The following is a 16,972-nucleotide window of genomic DNA, read 5'->3' on the forward strand; positions in this document are numbered from 1 at the left end:
ATGTCTCAAGAGGGTGATGCTCAAATTCCTAAAGATTTCAAATTCTATGTTGAAGCCATGACACAGAGATTTGAAAGATTGAACTTCTGGTTTGATGAAATGCAAGATAGAATAGAAAGAGTTCAACGAAGGGAGCCACAACCGAGGACTTCAGAACATCAAAATGAAGATGACACCAATTCTACAGTTGATATGAGGCAGAATGAACATCGAAATGAAGGAAGAAGAGTGCGTAATGAAGAAAAGATTGATAATAACCTAGGAAGTATCAAGATGAAGATTCCATCTTTCCAAGGCAGAAATGATCCAGAAGCTTACTTGGAGTGGGAAAGAAAGATGGAGTTGGTGTTTGATTGTCATAACTACTTTGAGTTGAAAAAGGTAAAATTGGCTGCCATAGAATTTTTTGATTATGCTATTGTTTGGTGGGATCAATTTGTGTCAAACAGGAGGAGACATGGTGAAAGACCTATTGAAACATAGGAGGACATGAAAGTTGTCATGAGAAGGAGATTTATTCCAAGTCACTACTATAAGGACTTGTTTCAGAAATTACAAAGTCTCACACAAGGTTCTAAAAGTGTTAAAGACTATTTCAAGGAGATGGAGACAGCCATGATTCGAGCCAACATAGATGAAGATCGTGAAGCTACTATGGCCAGATTTTTGCTTGGCTTAAATCGGGACATTGCAAATGTGGTAGAATTACAACATTATGTGGAGTTAGATGACATGGTGCATATGGCCATAAAGGTGGAGAGGCAACTCAAAAGGAAGGGTACCATGCGTATGGGGCAGAATTCCACTTCTCATTCAAGACAAACATGGAATAAAAATGAAGATAAGCCTCATTTTAAATCTCCAGTTGGTTCCTCTAAAACCAACCAAGTTGTAAACACTTATAGCCAAGGTAAAACTGAATCTCAATAATCTAGAAATAGAGACATAAAATGTTTTAAGTGTTTGGGAAGTGGCCATATTGCTTCTCAATGTCCAAATAACAAAGTCATGATTTTGAAAGATAATGGTGATGTTGAAAGTGAAGGTGAATCTGATAATGAATCCATGCCTTATTTAGAAGATGCAAATGATATAGAATTACCAGTTGAAGGAGAGCTTTTAGTGGCTAGAAGAGCTCTTAATGTGCAAGTTAAAGAAGATAAGGAGTTGCAGCGAGAAAATATTTTTCATACTAGATGCAATGTAAAGGACAAGGTTTGTTCCATGATTATTGATGGAGGAAGTTGTACAAATGTTGCTAGTACTAGTTTGGTGAAGAAGTTAAATTTAGCAACTCTGAAGCATCCTAGACCATATAAACTACAATGGTTGAATGATTGTGGAGAAATCAAGGTGAACAAGCAAGTGGTAGTTCCATTTTCAATTGGAAAGTATAAGGATGAGGTGTTATGTGACGTTGTGCTAATGCAAGCTGGGCATATTCTCTTATGGCGTCCATGGCAGTTTGATCGACGTGTGATGCACGGTAGGTACACTAATAGATACTCATTGGTCATGAATAACAAAACCATTACTCTTGCTCCTTTAAGTCCAATGAAAGTGTATGAGGATCAAGTAAGGTTGAAAAAAGAGAGTGTCCAGAAAAAAGAAAGAGAAAATCAGAGAGAAAAAGAGAGTGAAAAACAAGTTTCAGATAGTGAGAAAAGAAAAGAGAGAAAAAGGATAACTTCTTTGTGAAAGTTGGTGAGATTAACAAAACATTGGTCCTAAAACAGCCTATGATTGTACTCTTGTATAAGGAGGCTTGTTTTAACACTAACGAAGTTGATTCTTCTTTGCCTAGTGAAATTGTTTCTGTTTTGCAGGATTTTGAGGATGTGTTTCCTGAAGAAATACCCAATGGTTTACCACTAATAAGGGGTATAGAGCACCAAATTGATTTCATACCAGGGGCAACAATTCCAAATAGGCCAGCATATAGAACCAACCTTGAAGAGACAAAGGAGCTCCAAAGGCAAGTTAATGAGCTTATGCAAAAGGGGCATGTGCGTGAGAGCATGAGTCCATATGCAGTTCTAGTATTGCTTGTGCCTAAGAAAGATGGTACCTGGAGGATGTGCGTTGATTGTCGCGCCATCAACAATATCACTGTAAAGTATAGACATCTCATTCCTAGAATTGATGATATGCTAGATGAGTTGCATGGTGCATGTGTTTTTACTAAAATTGATCTTAGGAGTGGATATCATCAAATCAGAATGAAAGAAGGTGATGTGTGGAAAACTGCATTCAAAACAAAATATAGGTTGTATGAATGGTTTGTTATGCCATTTGGTTTAACTAATGAACCCGACACATTTATGAGGTTGATGAATCATGTTTTGCGTGCATTCCTTGGAAAATTTGTGGTTGTATATTTTGATGACATTTTGATTTATAGCAAAAACTTGAATGAGCATGTTGAGCATTTAAAACTTGTTTTGAATGTTTTGAGGAAAGAGAAGTTGTTTTCTAATCTAAAAAAATGTTCTTTTTGTACTAACAAGCTTCTATTCCTTGGTTTTGCTGTTAGTTCTAAAGGGATAGAGGTGGATGAAGAAAAGGTAAGGGCAATTCAAGATTGGCCTAGTCCTACTTGTGTTAGTGAAATTCGAAGTTTTGATGGGCTGGCTAGTTTTTATAGACGGTTTGTGAATAACTTTAGTAGCCTAGCAGCACCATTGACTGAGGTTATTAAGAAAAATGTGGGTTTTAAGTGGGGTGATGAACAAGAAAAGGCATTTAATTTGATTAAGGAGAAATTAACTAATGCTCCTTTGCTTGCTTTGCCTAACTTTACTAATACTTTTGAAATTGAGTGTGATGCCTCAGGAATAAGTATTGGAGCTGTTCTAATGCAAGAAGGACGTCCCATTGCCTTCTTTAGCGAAAAGCTAAGTGGGGCTGCTTTACATTACCCTACATATGACAAGGAGTTGTATGCACTGGTCAGGGCTTTGGAAACATGGCAACATTATCTCTGGCCAAAGGAGTTTGTGATTCACACAGATCATGAATCCTTAAACATCTGAGGGGCCAACACAAGCTGAACAAGAGACATGCCAAATGGATGGAATTCACTCAAACATTTCCTTACGTGATTAAGTACAAGAAGGGTAAGGAAAATGTTGTGACTGATGCATTATCCCGAAGGTATGCTCTACTTTCCATTTTATCTGCAAAATTGCTTGGATTTGAGTACATTAAGGACTTGTATGCTGATGATCTTGACTTTGGTAATGCATTTAAAGCATGTGAGAAAACTGCATTTGGAAAGTTCTTTAGACATGAGGGAGATTTATTTAGGGAGAAACAATTGTGTGTGCCTAAAAGTTCATTGCGTGAGTTGCTTGTTAAAGAAGCTCATGGGGGAGGTTTGATGGGGCATTTTAGAGTCTCTAAAACCTGTATTACAAAAAAAAAAGAGTCTCTAAAACCTTAGATGTTCTGCATGAACATTTCTTTTGGCCTCATAAGAAACGTGATGTGGAGAGAGTCTGTGAGGGATGCATTACTTGTAAACAAGCTAAATCTAAAGTTAAGTCTCATGGGTTGTATACTTCTTTGCCTATACCTAATGAAACTTGGGTAGATATATCCATGGATTTTGTTTTAGGATTGCCTAGATCAAAAGAGGGTAAGGATTCAGTGTTTGTAGTTGTTGATAGATTTTCAAAAATGGCACATTTCATTCCATGTCATAAATCCAATGATGCATCACATATCTCTGACTTGTTTTTCAAAGAAATTGTCAGATTGCATGGTATTCCCAAAAGTATTGTTTCTGATCGAGATTCAAAGTTCTTAAGTTATTTTTGGAAAACTTTGTAGGGTAAAATAGAAACAAAACTTTTATTTTCTACTACTTGTCACCCACAAACAGATGGGCAAACAGAGGTGGTTAATAAGACTTTATCTGCATTGTTGCATTCTTTGATTCAAAAGAATTTGAAATCATGGGAAGAATGTTTGCCACATGCTGAGTTTGCATATAATAGGACAGTTCATTCAGCATCTAAGTTTTCACCATTTGAAATTGTGTATGGGTTTAATCCATTATCTCCTTTGGATTTAACTCCTTTACCAGTAAGTGAACATGTTAACTTAGATTGAAAGAAGAAGGTTGAACTTGTTAAGCAGATTCATGAAAAAGCTCGGCAACACATCGAGAGGAAAATTGAACAATATGCCAACCAAGCCAATAGAGGGCGCAAGAAAGTAGTTTTTGAACCCGGAGATTGGGTTTGGCTACATATGAGAAAGGAAAGGTTTCCAGCCCAAAGACGTTCCAAACAGCTTCCAAGGGGTGATGGACCATTTCAAGTGATTGAGAGAATAAATGATAATGCCTACAAGCTTGACCTTCCATGTGAGTACAATGTTAGTGCAACATTTAATGTTTCTGATTTATCTCCTTTTAATGTAGGTGCAGATTTGAGGACAAATCCTTTTGAAGAGGGAGGGAATGATATGAATAAGGAGACAACACCTAGTGATCCATTACAATTGTCAAATGGGCCAATCACAAGATCAAGGGCCAAGAAGTTTAAAGAAGCTCTTAGTGGATTGATCCAGCAAATGTGGTCTAATCATGAAGACATCAAGCCCAAATTTATTCATAATCAGAATTTAGTCAATGTCATCAATGCAATGGAGGTTGAGTGGAATGGGTAGCAATTTCCAATGTCAATTAATGCTTAGTGGGGCTGAAAGCATTTTCAATGTTATTAATGCTTAGTGGGGTTGATTCACATTTCCAACGTCATTAATGTTTAGTGGGCTGATTAGAGTCTTTTTCTTTTCCAAGTTGTCAACTTTAAATTAGTGTCTTTTCATTTGCTAAGTCTTTTCCTATTCTTGGAGGGATGTTCCAACTATAAATAAGGGAGGATATAACTCTTGTAATTAGATTTTTGAAGTTATATTATGATAGAGAGGTTTCTTCTCTTTGGTTAACTCTGAACTTATCAAGAAGTTTGTTCTTGTGGCGTTCAAACCAGACTTATCACTCACATTCTTCTTTCTTGAGTGTGGCGTCTTTATCCTTCTTATACCTTTGGTTCTTATCTTCCATAGATAACGGGTCAAGGTTCTTTATTTCTTATTTTAAATTCCTGATTGTAAAAGCGATCCTAACTAAATTGGTCTTGGGTCTCACTATTCTTGGTGAGGTTCATATCATGATGTCTGATCCTTTATTTTGTATATGGCCTGTATATGATTTGTGCATGTTTTCTGCTTTGATGCATGTACAATTGTGTATTCAGGCATGTTTATATTATAAGGTAGTTTTTAGTTATATGCTTACATTTTGGATTTGCATGCTGCTAGACATAGTGGCACGAAGCCAAATTATGTATGCACCCATGGATGGTCCTATGTGGATATCTGGTATTTCTGGAATCATATATGGTATAAACTGTTTATCAGGAACCTTTGAGAGTGGGATTTACAAATCCCCAGTTGTCCAATTTACGGAGGTTGCTCTGCCTGATTTTCGTCTTTGTCAACTAAGAACTAGATTAAGAGATATCATAAGAAAAAAAATTAAAGAAAAAGAAAAAGTTAGCTCTTATTTTCGTAAGTTAAGTCTTCCGTTGTTTCTGTTTGTATCATATGTATGTTAATTGAACCGGATCGAGACGGGGATGTTACACATTGCACCTTTGTGTAGGTGTTTATTTGTGAGATTGTTGGTAATAATTGTAAAGCTCGGTTAATTGCTCATTGGTGCTGAACACTTGATGCAAATTGAGGTAAGCCTTCGGACTTTGGGAATTGATCCCTTTATTGTTCCACCAAGCCCGGAATGGATAGTGATTGTTGATAATGTATGTAAATGCAATAAAGTAGTTTAATGCTTTGTTATACATATGTGTAAGCACTGGGTGTGGCATAGGATGATGTTTTCCTATGTTTTGTATGTTGCATGACTATGCGTAATTCATACTTGGTAGTTTAGCTGGCCAGTAAGACTGTTTGCATCTGAGTATCCTTAGGACAATATGAGAGCTTGAGGGATATCTCCTGGAGATGTTTGACACACTGCATGGATATGTATTTACTGTATTATTTACTGATTATTTTTATTATACTGTGAGTGAAATATGGGATGGAGAGATGCTCCAAGGACCCCTGGTTTACTGAGATGTATTCGTATATCTCACCCCGTGTTGTGGGGACCCCCTTTCAGGTACAGATGCTGCAGGAGCCTTTGGGGGCAAGTGGCCATACTTGGACTAGATTGATACATGAGGATGCTGCATTATTTTGATTATGCATGTCATTTAGTAGTTTCCATGTATAGGATTCACATTTGAAAGCTATTTGATATGTGTACATCATGCTTTATTTTGGTGGACTTAGCCTATGCTCACCTCCTTTGGTGTCTCTTTTGGTTGATGGGAGCCAAGGATTTGATCATAATGCTTTGTAGCTAAGTCCCATGGTTATGTATTAAAGATACTTGGATATTGTGTAATATTGTACTTATTGTATGTATGATGGAAGGGCATGGATGACTATTTTGATAAATGTGTGTCTTGAAATAGCTAAGAATCAAGTATTGAGGTGGTTGTATAATGTCTGTTAGGTGAAAGAAAACCTTTAGGGTTGAGAATCAATGTAAATTTAAGAATATTATGTCTTGTTATCCATTTTTCATATCTTATATGATAGATTTGTACCATTGTGTCGTAATGGAAGCTATAGATCTTTTTCTTAGCTTTCCAACGAGAGCAAGATTGCATCAATCGAATAAGTATAACTCAAGTTATGGGTAAAATACTAAGTCAGGGTGAAATCTCCAGATCCGTGGCACTGTGAGTGCCAAATTTGGCGCTGTCAGTGTAACATCCCGGGCGCTGACGAGGGCGGGGAGTGATCGCCGGTGCGCAAGGGTACGGACAAGGAGCGGCTCCTGGCAAGCTTCCAGCGGTGGGGGTACATGAATGAATCGAATAACACTGGAAAGAGAGGGATTCCAGTGATTGTGCTTGTATAGGACAACACAGCTGAGGATAGCTTATAAGAATTAATTGGTACTACCTATACTAACAAGATGCATCTACTTTTTGGTAGCCCGAAACGAAAGAACTCCATAGTTATGCGTGCTTGACTTGGAGCAATTTAGGGATGGGTGAGCTCCTGGGAAGTTTTCCCAAGAAGTGTGCGAATGAGGACAAAGCACGTTGAATAGTCTCATGTTAGTGTGTGGAGATAATCGTTGATGCTTGCGAGTGGTCGGGCGTTATAAGTGGTATCAGAGTAGTTTTGCTAGGGAACTCTGATTTTGTATGATTGTGTTAAGTGCTGTAAAGTTGTATGTAGACTCTTATTGATTATTGCATATGTGATTCCTTAGTGTGGGTCTGATCAACCCATTCCTTTGTGTTACATGTGTGGTCATCATAAGAAGCCTGCGTGGCAACCCTGGAGCACCGAATGTAAGTCCTTAGCCTAATGTTGTGGCTGCAGTGTTGGCTGCTCCATGGACAGAGATGGCGGTAAGTAAAATATGAATATTAGGGGACTTAAGGAAACAAACTCAGATGTTTTGTCTGACATTTTAGATTAAATTTACAAAGTTTTATCATAAGTAGAAATTGTAAGCAAACCTATTTTAGGTACAGTTTTAACATAGGTGAAATGAAGTAATTATGTATTATGTGTATAAGGAAGAAGTTGAGAGAATCACCATGGATGTCATAAGATAAATGTACAATGAAGGCACTATTGTAGTTAATGGATGCCGATTCTAATTGTGAGACTTGCCATTGATAAAATGGATAGAATAGTTGAATTGTATAATATAACGCCCGACCGCTTCAAGAATCAATGACTATCCCCATATACTAACACTAGACTTTTCAGTGTGCTTTTTCCTCACTCGCACACTTCCCGGGAGGTCACCCATCCCAGAATTGCTCCAAGTCAAGCACGTTTAACTGTGGAGTTCTTCCATTCCGGGCTACCGAAAAACAGATGCATCTTGTTAGTATAGGTAGTACCAATTAATTCCTATAAGTTATCCCAAACTGTGCAATCTCATACCTACACAGTCTTTAGAATCCCTCTCTTTCGGGTATTCGATTCTTTCATGCATGTAACCCCTAACTAGAAGCCTGTCAGGAGTCGCTCCTTGTCCGTGCCTTTTTGCTTCGGCGATCACTCCCCTCCCTCGTCAGCGCTCGAGATGTTACATGCCCACCAGCTTCCGCCTGGTTCGTCCTCGAACTACACCATACTGGAAGAGAGGCCCTGCTCTGATACCACTTGTAATGCCCGGCCGCTTCAAGCATCAACGACTATCCCCACACACTAACATGAGACTTTTCAGAGTGCTTTGTCCTCACTCGCACACTTCTTGGGAAAACTTCCCAGGAGGTCACCCATCTCTAAATTGCTCCAAGTCAAGCACGCTTAACTGTGGAGTTCTTTTGATCCGGGCTACCGAAAAGTAGATGCATCTTGTTAGTATAGGTAATACCAATTAATTCTTATAAGCTATCCTCAGCTGTGCTTTCCTATACCAGCACAATCTCTGGAATCCCTCTCTTTCCGGTGTTATTCGATTCATTCATGTACCTCCGCCGCTGGAAGCCTTCCAGGAGCCGCTCCTTGTCCGTGCCCTTGCGCACCGGCGATCACTCCCCGCCCTCGTCAGCGCCCGTGATGTTACATGCCCACCAGTTTCCGCCTTTTCGTCATCGAACCACACCGTACTGGATGAGAGGCCCTGCTTTGATACCACTTGATCATAATTTCTTATATGTAACGCTCGGCCACTTGCAAGCATCAACGACTATCCCCACACACTAACATGAGACTTTTCAGCATGCTTTGTCCTCACTCGCACACTTCCCGGGAAAACTTCCCAGGAGGTCACCCATCCCTGAATTGCTCCAAGTCAAGAACGCTTAACTGTGTAGTTCTTTCGATCCGAACTACCGAAAAATAGATGCATTTTGTTAGTATAGGTAGTACCAATTAATTCTTATAAGCTATCCTCAGCTGAGCTGTCCTATACCAGCACAATCTCTGGAATCCCTCTCTTTCTGGTGTTATTCGATTCATTCATGTACCCCCGCCGCTGGAAACCTGCCAGGAGCCGCTCTTTGTCCGTGCCCTTGCGCACCGGCGATCACTCCCCGCCCTCGTTAGCGCCCGGGATGTTACAGTCAGCGTTAGTGTTTCCGCGCTATCAACGCAAAACCCCTATGCAATTCAACACCCTTTTCTTCAAAACTTTATAACTTCAGCTACGGTGCCTCAAATTGAGCGCGATTTGAATCTACGCGTAGCTAACGAAGAGATCTATAACATATTGGGAGATAGGACCATAATAGTAGTATGAAATTCCTTAAGTAAATAAAAAGTGGAGGTGTTTAGTGTTAATCACAATAAAACTGAGTTGTTAAGCCTTGTTGGTCTAAAAGGACTACTTGGTAGAATTGTTTAAGTTATGATTACAGTTATTGGAATTGTTTTAATTACGAAATTGATTTTAAATAGAAACGTTTATGAATAAAAAGGAAAAAGTTTATTCGTACTTTAATGTTAACAAACCGGTTCTAGAACGGGGTGTTACAATATATTTATCAAAGGACCAAATGATAAACAACAATAAGTGGGCCGACACCACATCTCAATACAAAACCTCAAAGCTCTAGATTTATGGGTCTTTAGCATTTATATAGTCCTCACTTAGTTCAAATCTAACTGATATGATACTTCTTTACAACTCACACTTAAATACTTCCAACATATGATGTTGTCCATTTGCTAATTACAAAAGTTCCTGTTACTAAACTCCTTCGTAAGATTAGTTTTTATATTTACACACTTGAGATTGTTTTTAAGCTTAATTGAATTCAATACTTAATATTTTATAAAATTAGGTTTATTGGGATAATTTTGAAATTAATTAATAATATAAAAATAAATAAAAAATTAACATTGTCTTTGTGTTTTGAGCATATATTGAGTTCTAAACATTCAAGGCATTATTAATAGCTCTGTTGTTGCTGCACATCAGAAAATTTACAGCAACACTTATTTTTACTCGTATCCTAGAATTTTTTTTTCCAGGATCTGGCTCCGTATTCTAGTGTATAATATATTTGCTATAACTTTTTCCATATGCAGTAACAATAGAAACGAGGAACCCAGCATTCAATCAAGATTATTGGAAAGTTAAAGCGGGTGTTCCGCAACTTTTACAAGAAGCCCCACATCTGAATTGGACATATAAACAATTTAATTTGCATGGTGTATGGTAAAGGAAGGCAAATACTTTTATGACGATGAACTATCTGGACCTGCACCAATAAAAAGAGCACATATGCAATTTTATACGCCATTTTTTTATACACTTTTATGAGCCAATTTTGTTTAAGACCAAAGCTACTCGACACGACTACTACGCAGATTGAACGTGTTTTTATCTATTGGAGCATGCTCAAGCGTCAAGAAGGCACTTAAGCGCTCTTGGTGGCCTAAAAATACCATTTTCCCCTGCTAGGGCGAACTCAAGCACGCTACCGGGTGAAAAATGTGTTTGAAGAGTGTAACAACTCGTTCTAGAACCAGTTTGTTAACATTACGTATGACATTAAGCGCAGTTACAATCATAGTAATTGAATTATGATACGGATAACTTTTTCCTTTTTCGTTAATAAACGTTTGTGTTAAAAATCAATTCCGTAATTAAAATAATTTCAAAAACTGTAATCATAACTTAAACTATGAGCGGAACACTTAATGAAATTTTATTTAGACCATACGCTGCTACCACAATGTGCCAAGTAGCTCTTTTAGACTAACAAGGCTTAAAAGCTCATGTTATTGATATTTAACACTAAATACCTCCACTTTTTATTTACTTAAGAATTTTTATACTACTTTTATGGTCCTCAAAATATGAAGTTTTGAAGAAAAAGGTACTGAATTGCGGGTCCCGCGCTGACAGCACCAAATCATTGCTGATAGCGCCAGAACACTGACTTTTTCGCGTCTTACGGCGTCGTCAGCGCCAACTTGGCGTTGATCGCACCAATAGTGCCATTTTGGCGCCAAAAGCGCCACGGTTCTTGAGATTTCACTATTCTTTAGTATTTTACCCATAACTTGAGTCATACTTATTTGTTTGACGCAATCTTGGTCTCGTTGAAAAGCTAAGAAAAAGATCTATAACTTCCATTAGACACAAGGGTCTAAACCTATCATATAGGATATGAGAAATGGACAACAAGACATGATATCTTTATTTTTACATTGATTCTCAAGCTAAAGGTCTTCTTTTACCTAATTGGCATTGTATAACTACTACAAGACATAATCCTTACAATTTTAAGACACACACTTATCAAAATAGGCCTCCATGCCCTTCCATCATATATACAATAAGTACAACATTATAATATCCAAATGTCTTTAATACATAACCATGGGACTTTATGATCAAACCCTTGACTCTCATCAACAACAAGAGACACCAAAGAAGGAGAGCATAGGCTAAGTCCACCAAATATAGCATGATGAACATATATCAAATGGCTTTCAAATATAAATCCTATACATAGGAACTACAAAATGACATGCATAACCAAAATAATACAATATCCTCATGCATCAATCTAATCCAAGTATGGCCACTTGCCACCAGAGGCTCCTGCAGCATCTGTACCTGAAAGGGGGTCCCCACAACACGGGGTGAGATATACGAATACATCTCAGTAAACCAGGGATCCTTGGTGCATTTCTGCACCCTACAGTTCACCCACAGTATAATAGCAATAACAGTAAATAATGCAGTAAATACATATCCATGCAGTGCGTAAAAACATCTCCAAGAGACATCCGTCGAGCTCTTATGCTGTCCTAAGGATACTCTGATGCAAAATAGTCCTACTGGCCAGCTAAACTATCAAGTATGAATTATACATCGTCATGCAACATACAAAACATAGGGAACCACCATCCTATGCCACTCCCAGTGCATATACATATGTATAACAAAGCATTAAACTACTTCATTGCATTTACATACACTATCAACAACCACTACCCATTCTGGGCTTGGTGGAACAATAAAGGGATCAATTCACAAGGTCCGAAAGTTTACCTCAATGCTTCTAATCTCAACCTTTGTTTACCACGAATGAGCAATTAACCGAGCTTTACAACAATACCAACAGCCTCACAAACAAACACCTACACAAGGTGTAATGCAATCAATCTATTGCATCCAAGAATATATCAATATTCATCAACCAAACAATCAAATTCACACCACAACTAAAGCATGAACTTACCAATCCCAATGAGCCAGTCAAGCTCCATGGCTTCCTCCAATGGTTGGTCCTTCAATGTTGGTCCACAAGGCTCAATACTATCACCACAATGGACACAATGAATCATCCAACCAAACCATGGCTCAACAATGCAAGAAACTCAACATGTCCAAGCATGAATTTTTCCAATATATTGAACAACAATCAAATCACAATCTAAGTCAATTTCCACCATTTAATTATCATTTCTAACAACTTTTACAAAGGGATTTAACACCAATCTAACTCAAACTCATAAAACTCACAAAACCACTATTCATCATCTTCAACCTCATGCAATCTCCATGGAAACAAGGTTTAAGGAGTGGAAACTTCCCACACAAGGTCACACAACCAAGGAATGTTGATCTCCTAAGCTCCCCTTAAAGGATATGCCTCTAAAATTCTCCAATCCTCAAGATTTTTTCCCCACAAACAAGCCAAGATCTCCACCCACAATGGTTCCCAACTAACAAGGAGTGGTGGGTTTTGAAAAGGAAGAAATTTGATGCAAGTTTGCGTTTGGAATGGTTTGATTTGAGTGAGAGATGAGTGAGCTAGGGTTTGGACATGAAAATTGGCTTCTCCTATCCTCTCTCTAATTTTGCATCGAAGAAGAAGAAGAAAATGAAGGAATGGTCTTGTGTTTTGCTACTTAGTATAGGTTAGTTATTTCAACTGGGTATAAGCTCACCTATCTAGTTAACTTCGTTCTCTTTCAAACCTTACCCAAAGGTCTGAAATATTTTTCTAGGAATATTTTCACTTTTACTTTTATATATTGGGTACTCTTGCACTTTTTACTTCAAAAGTGACCCTAATTAATTTAATTAGGCCTTTTAATTATTTTAACCCACCAATACATGCTAAATTACTTAATTACATGTAATTTACTATTTAATCAGGCTAGGGATATTATAAAGAGCGCGTTCAAGTGCTCTTAGCGTGCTGCCAGATTTTAACACAAATGTAGTTTAGTAAAATTGGCATAACTTGAGCTACAAAGCTCCAAATTGAGTGAGGTTTGAATCTATACGAAGATAAAACATTGGGCTATAATCCTGTAAAATATTAGAGCCATTGAAGTTGATGATACAATTCCGAAAGTTTGACTTTGTCATCTACCTTGCGAGTTTAATAACTCCGGCTATACTTAACCAAATGGTTATTTTAATATCTTTCCAGAAAGCCCTAGACATCTAGTTTGTCCTAATGGAAAGGTTATAGTTAATTGTTAAGTGTAGTGGTCTCAATTTAGAGAATGTTACATAGTTATAATTATGGTGTTGGTTATATTAAATACGATTTTGTTTTAAAAAGTAAATGAACAATGTTTAAAAGATAAAGTTTATCTGTAGTTTTAATTGAACCAATGTGATTGCAATTGCGCTTAATATCATAAGTATTGTAAACGTTTCCGGGTGAACAACGTGGCGTTACATATTCTCTGACCAGTAGGATTTATTATTGCACACATTCATTGATATATATATATATAAATATATATATAAATATATATATATATATATATATATATATATATATATATATTCTGATGCATATAGGCTTTTATAGTGTGTTATTATGCCTGAAGTGAACGTGGAGTGGAGGATCCCTCCAAGGACCCCTAGTTTGCTCAGATTATCATCCCACCCCGCGTTATGAGGATTACCATTTCAGGTAAAATAGCTGATGGTGCTGAGGCATCACACAAAAAGAGGCCGAAGGAGAGATACTATCTGACCTGATAGTCATATTTTGTTTGACATTTCATTTTGTACATGACATGATGTTATTCTTTTGAAATGTACATTGTAAGAACCCGCATCGTTAAATAATTAATTAAATAAGATTATCGATGCCGGAGCATGGATTTGATAAAAATTATGCATAATTATGATAATATAATTATTTAGAAAGTCAAATAACGCTTAAAGTCACTTTTCTGTTGAAAAGTGCTGATACCAATTTTGCTTCATGGTATAACTGTGTACCGGTAAAGTGTTCTGAACAATTGTAAAAAAAATATAAATATTCCTAGAAAAATATCTAGGTCAAGGATATCAAGTTTGGAGTAAGAATAATGAGCGGTGATGTCAGAACTAATACCAGCTACGTATAAAATACGTACCGACAAAGTGCTGCGAAAATTATAAGAAAAATATGATAATTCTTAGAAAAATGTCTAGATTAAGTATATGAAATTTCAGAGTTAAACGAAGATCGAAACTAATTAAACTAATACTGTTGGTTTAAGTGTGTGCTCTTACAAATAGCTAAGTGGCACACAACCCTAGGGCATTTTCTGAAACCCATATTGCTGCACTCTCATTTCCTCTCACGGCAGAAAATATTCTTCTCATCTAGGATTTCATTGTTCTTCAAGAAACAAACCAAAGTCTCACCTTTCTTCACCACATAAACATCCCACCATTGTAGACTCCTGAAAGCCATCATCTTGAGGGAGAAAAACCTCTTCTTGGAATGTCATGGATTCTGTTTTGGAGAGGGTGAAGGATGCCTCCCCTTGTTTTGTTGGTTTGAGTCACTTACACACACATTGGACCATCAAATAGCTCTTTTTGTAGTGAAAGAACCCATTTCCAACATATCATTTTTGTGCTTGTGGTGAGACAGAGCTGAAGAGTGGCTCAAGAACATCAAAGTCCCTTCCTTTTTCTGTTTTTGAAGCTATGGGTACATACCTCAACACTTGCCTTTGTATTTTCATGAAAATAATATTGATTTGGAGATGTAAAATTATGAATTTTGACAACTTGAACGTTGGCTGATGAACCTAAGTGTTAAAATGCATGCTAAGTCGATGGGATAGATGTATCTAGGTGAAAGATGGTATTTTAATGGATAATTTCGTGCTAAGCTGCTGTTTTTGGCCACTGTCGCGAAATATCCGGATATGGCATATCCGGATATAATATTCGGATATGTAGACAACAACGAACCTATTTTAGTACAAATTTGATATCTAAATCTACAAAGCTCCAAATCGAGTACGGTTTGGACCTATATGTAGCTAACGCATAGAGATATAACTCTGTGAAATTTCGTAGTCATTGGATAAGTGGTTTTGTCTCAATGTTAGTTTGAAGTCGCATCTTGGTTGCTAGAAATTCAGTTTGCACCAGTCACTTTGCAAAAATCATAACCAGAGTTATACAACTCCGATTGAGACATAAAATATGTCTTTGGAAAGATTGTGATGCCTAGTTTAACATAGTAAAATCTTAGAGCCTTTGATAGAGATATGCAACATTGGTTATAAAAATGGTAAAGGTAGTGTACTGCCAAATCGGGCAATGGAACCCATTTCTTTGAATTATTCTTCAATAGAAGGACTCGTGAACCCTTATTAATGATTTAAAACCTTAAGTAAGTCAGTGTGGACATTGGTAAAATTTGGATTAAGTCATAATTTAAGTATCCCACACTTGTGGCTTTGAAAGAAGCATTAAGCGTAAGAAACGAAAAAGAAATAGAGTCCCTTTAGACATGATGTGTTTGTATATATTTATTGATGCAATGTACCTTGTTAAAATAGGTTCTAATATAATTGGATACTGCATTGGTGACCTCTCAGACACCTAGTTATTATTAGAGGACTTGGTTGTGACATGTAAGCTTTTGGTCCTCGGATTGATCTATTGCTTGTTCCACTGACCTCCATGAAAGGGTGGTTTATATGCATGGTATGCTTCTATGAAAATGATATATGCATTGATATATGCTTGAGATATGTGGATATACCTGTTGATGTAATGTATGGATGTGATGTTGGGTACTTACACGATCAGGCAGCAACCCTGGTGTGTAATATACTTGGTGGTGTAATGTATGGATGTGATGTTAGTACTTGTACGATCAGGCAGCAACCATGGTGTGTAAGGCTTGAGGCAACATCCCTAATGTTTGGTAAGTAGCAGACGTGCATAAACCCTATCTTGTTCCCTGGCCAGTTGAACCGCACTTGCATACATCTCATGAGATATGAACTGTGGTACATGAGTTTCTGAGTATTTGGATAGATTGTCATAATTATATTGCCCTAACATGAACATGCATTGTATTTATTGCTTTTGGACTTATTATATACTTGTAAGTGAGCTTGGGGAGAAAGAGTCTTTGAGGACCCCTTGTCTTACTGAGATTTCTTGTTAGAAATCTTATCCCGTGCGGGGCATATTTTTTAGGTACTGAGATTGTTGATGTTGGTGCATCTCGAGGCAAAAGGCCAGAGTCGAGTTGGTGGAATGATATGCATGCATTATGTTTATGAGATAAGCTGAGGCATGCTTAATATTGACAGTATTTATTATGCGCATTTGATGTGAGCATAGGCATTGTCTATGCCATATTGTAATATGCTTGATGTATTGTTGTTGGGGATTATGTATTAATCATGTTGGTCCTTATTTTTGTAATATGATTTGTATGTGAGATGGCTTAATTAAATGATTGTTAGGTGTCACCGTTCATGCATGTAATAGTTGTTTAAACACCATGAAATATGACAACTTAGATGCTTATAAAGATATGAAATAGCTTAATTAAACCGATTATGTGATGGTATGTCTTAGGTAAGGACAACTAAGCATAAGATGAAGTAATATGGGGCAAGGGGG

The 16,972-nt window shown here is 37.3% G+C and overlaps 1 pseudogene; it reads left to right on the top strand.

The window, feature by feature from the left end:
- On the top strand, positions 1-4,572 carry LOC133284873 (uncharacterized; annotated as a pseudogene).
- Positions 4,573-16,972: the final 12,400 nt, after the last annotated feature.

The sequence above is a fragment of the Gastrolobium bilobum genome, unplaced genomic scaffold (assembly GCF_033153095.1).
Source record: "Gastrolobium bilobum isolate Gb01-03AN ecotype WA unplaced genomic scaffold, APGP_CSIRO_Gbil_v1 utg2769, whole genome shotgun sequence".
Lineage (NCBI taxonomy): Eukaryota > Viridiplantae > Streptophyta > Magnoliopsida > Fabales > Fabaceae > Gastrolobium > Gastrolobium bilobum.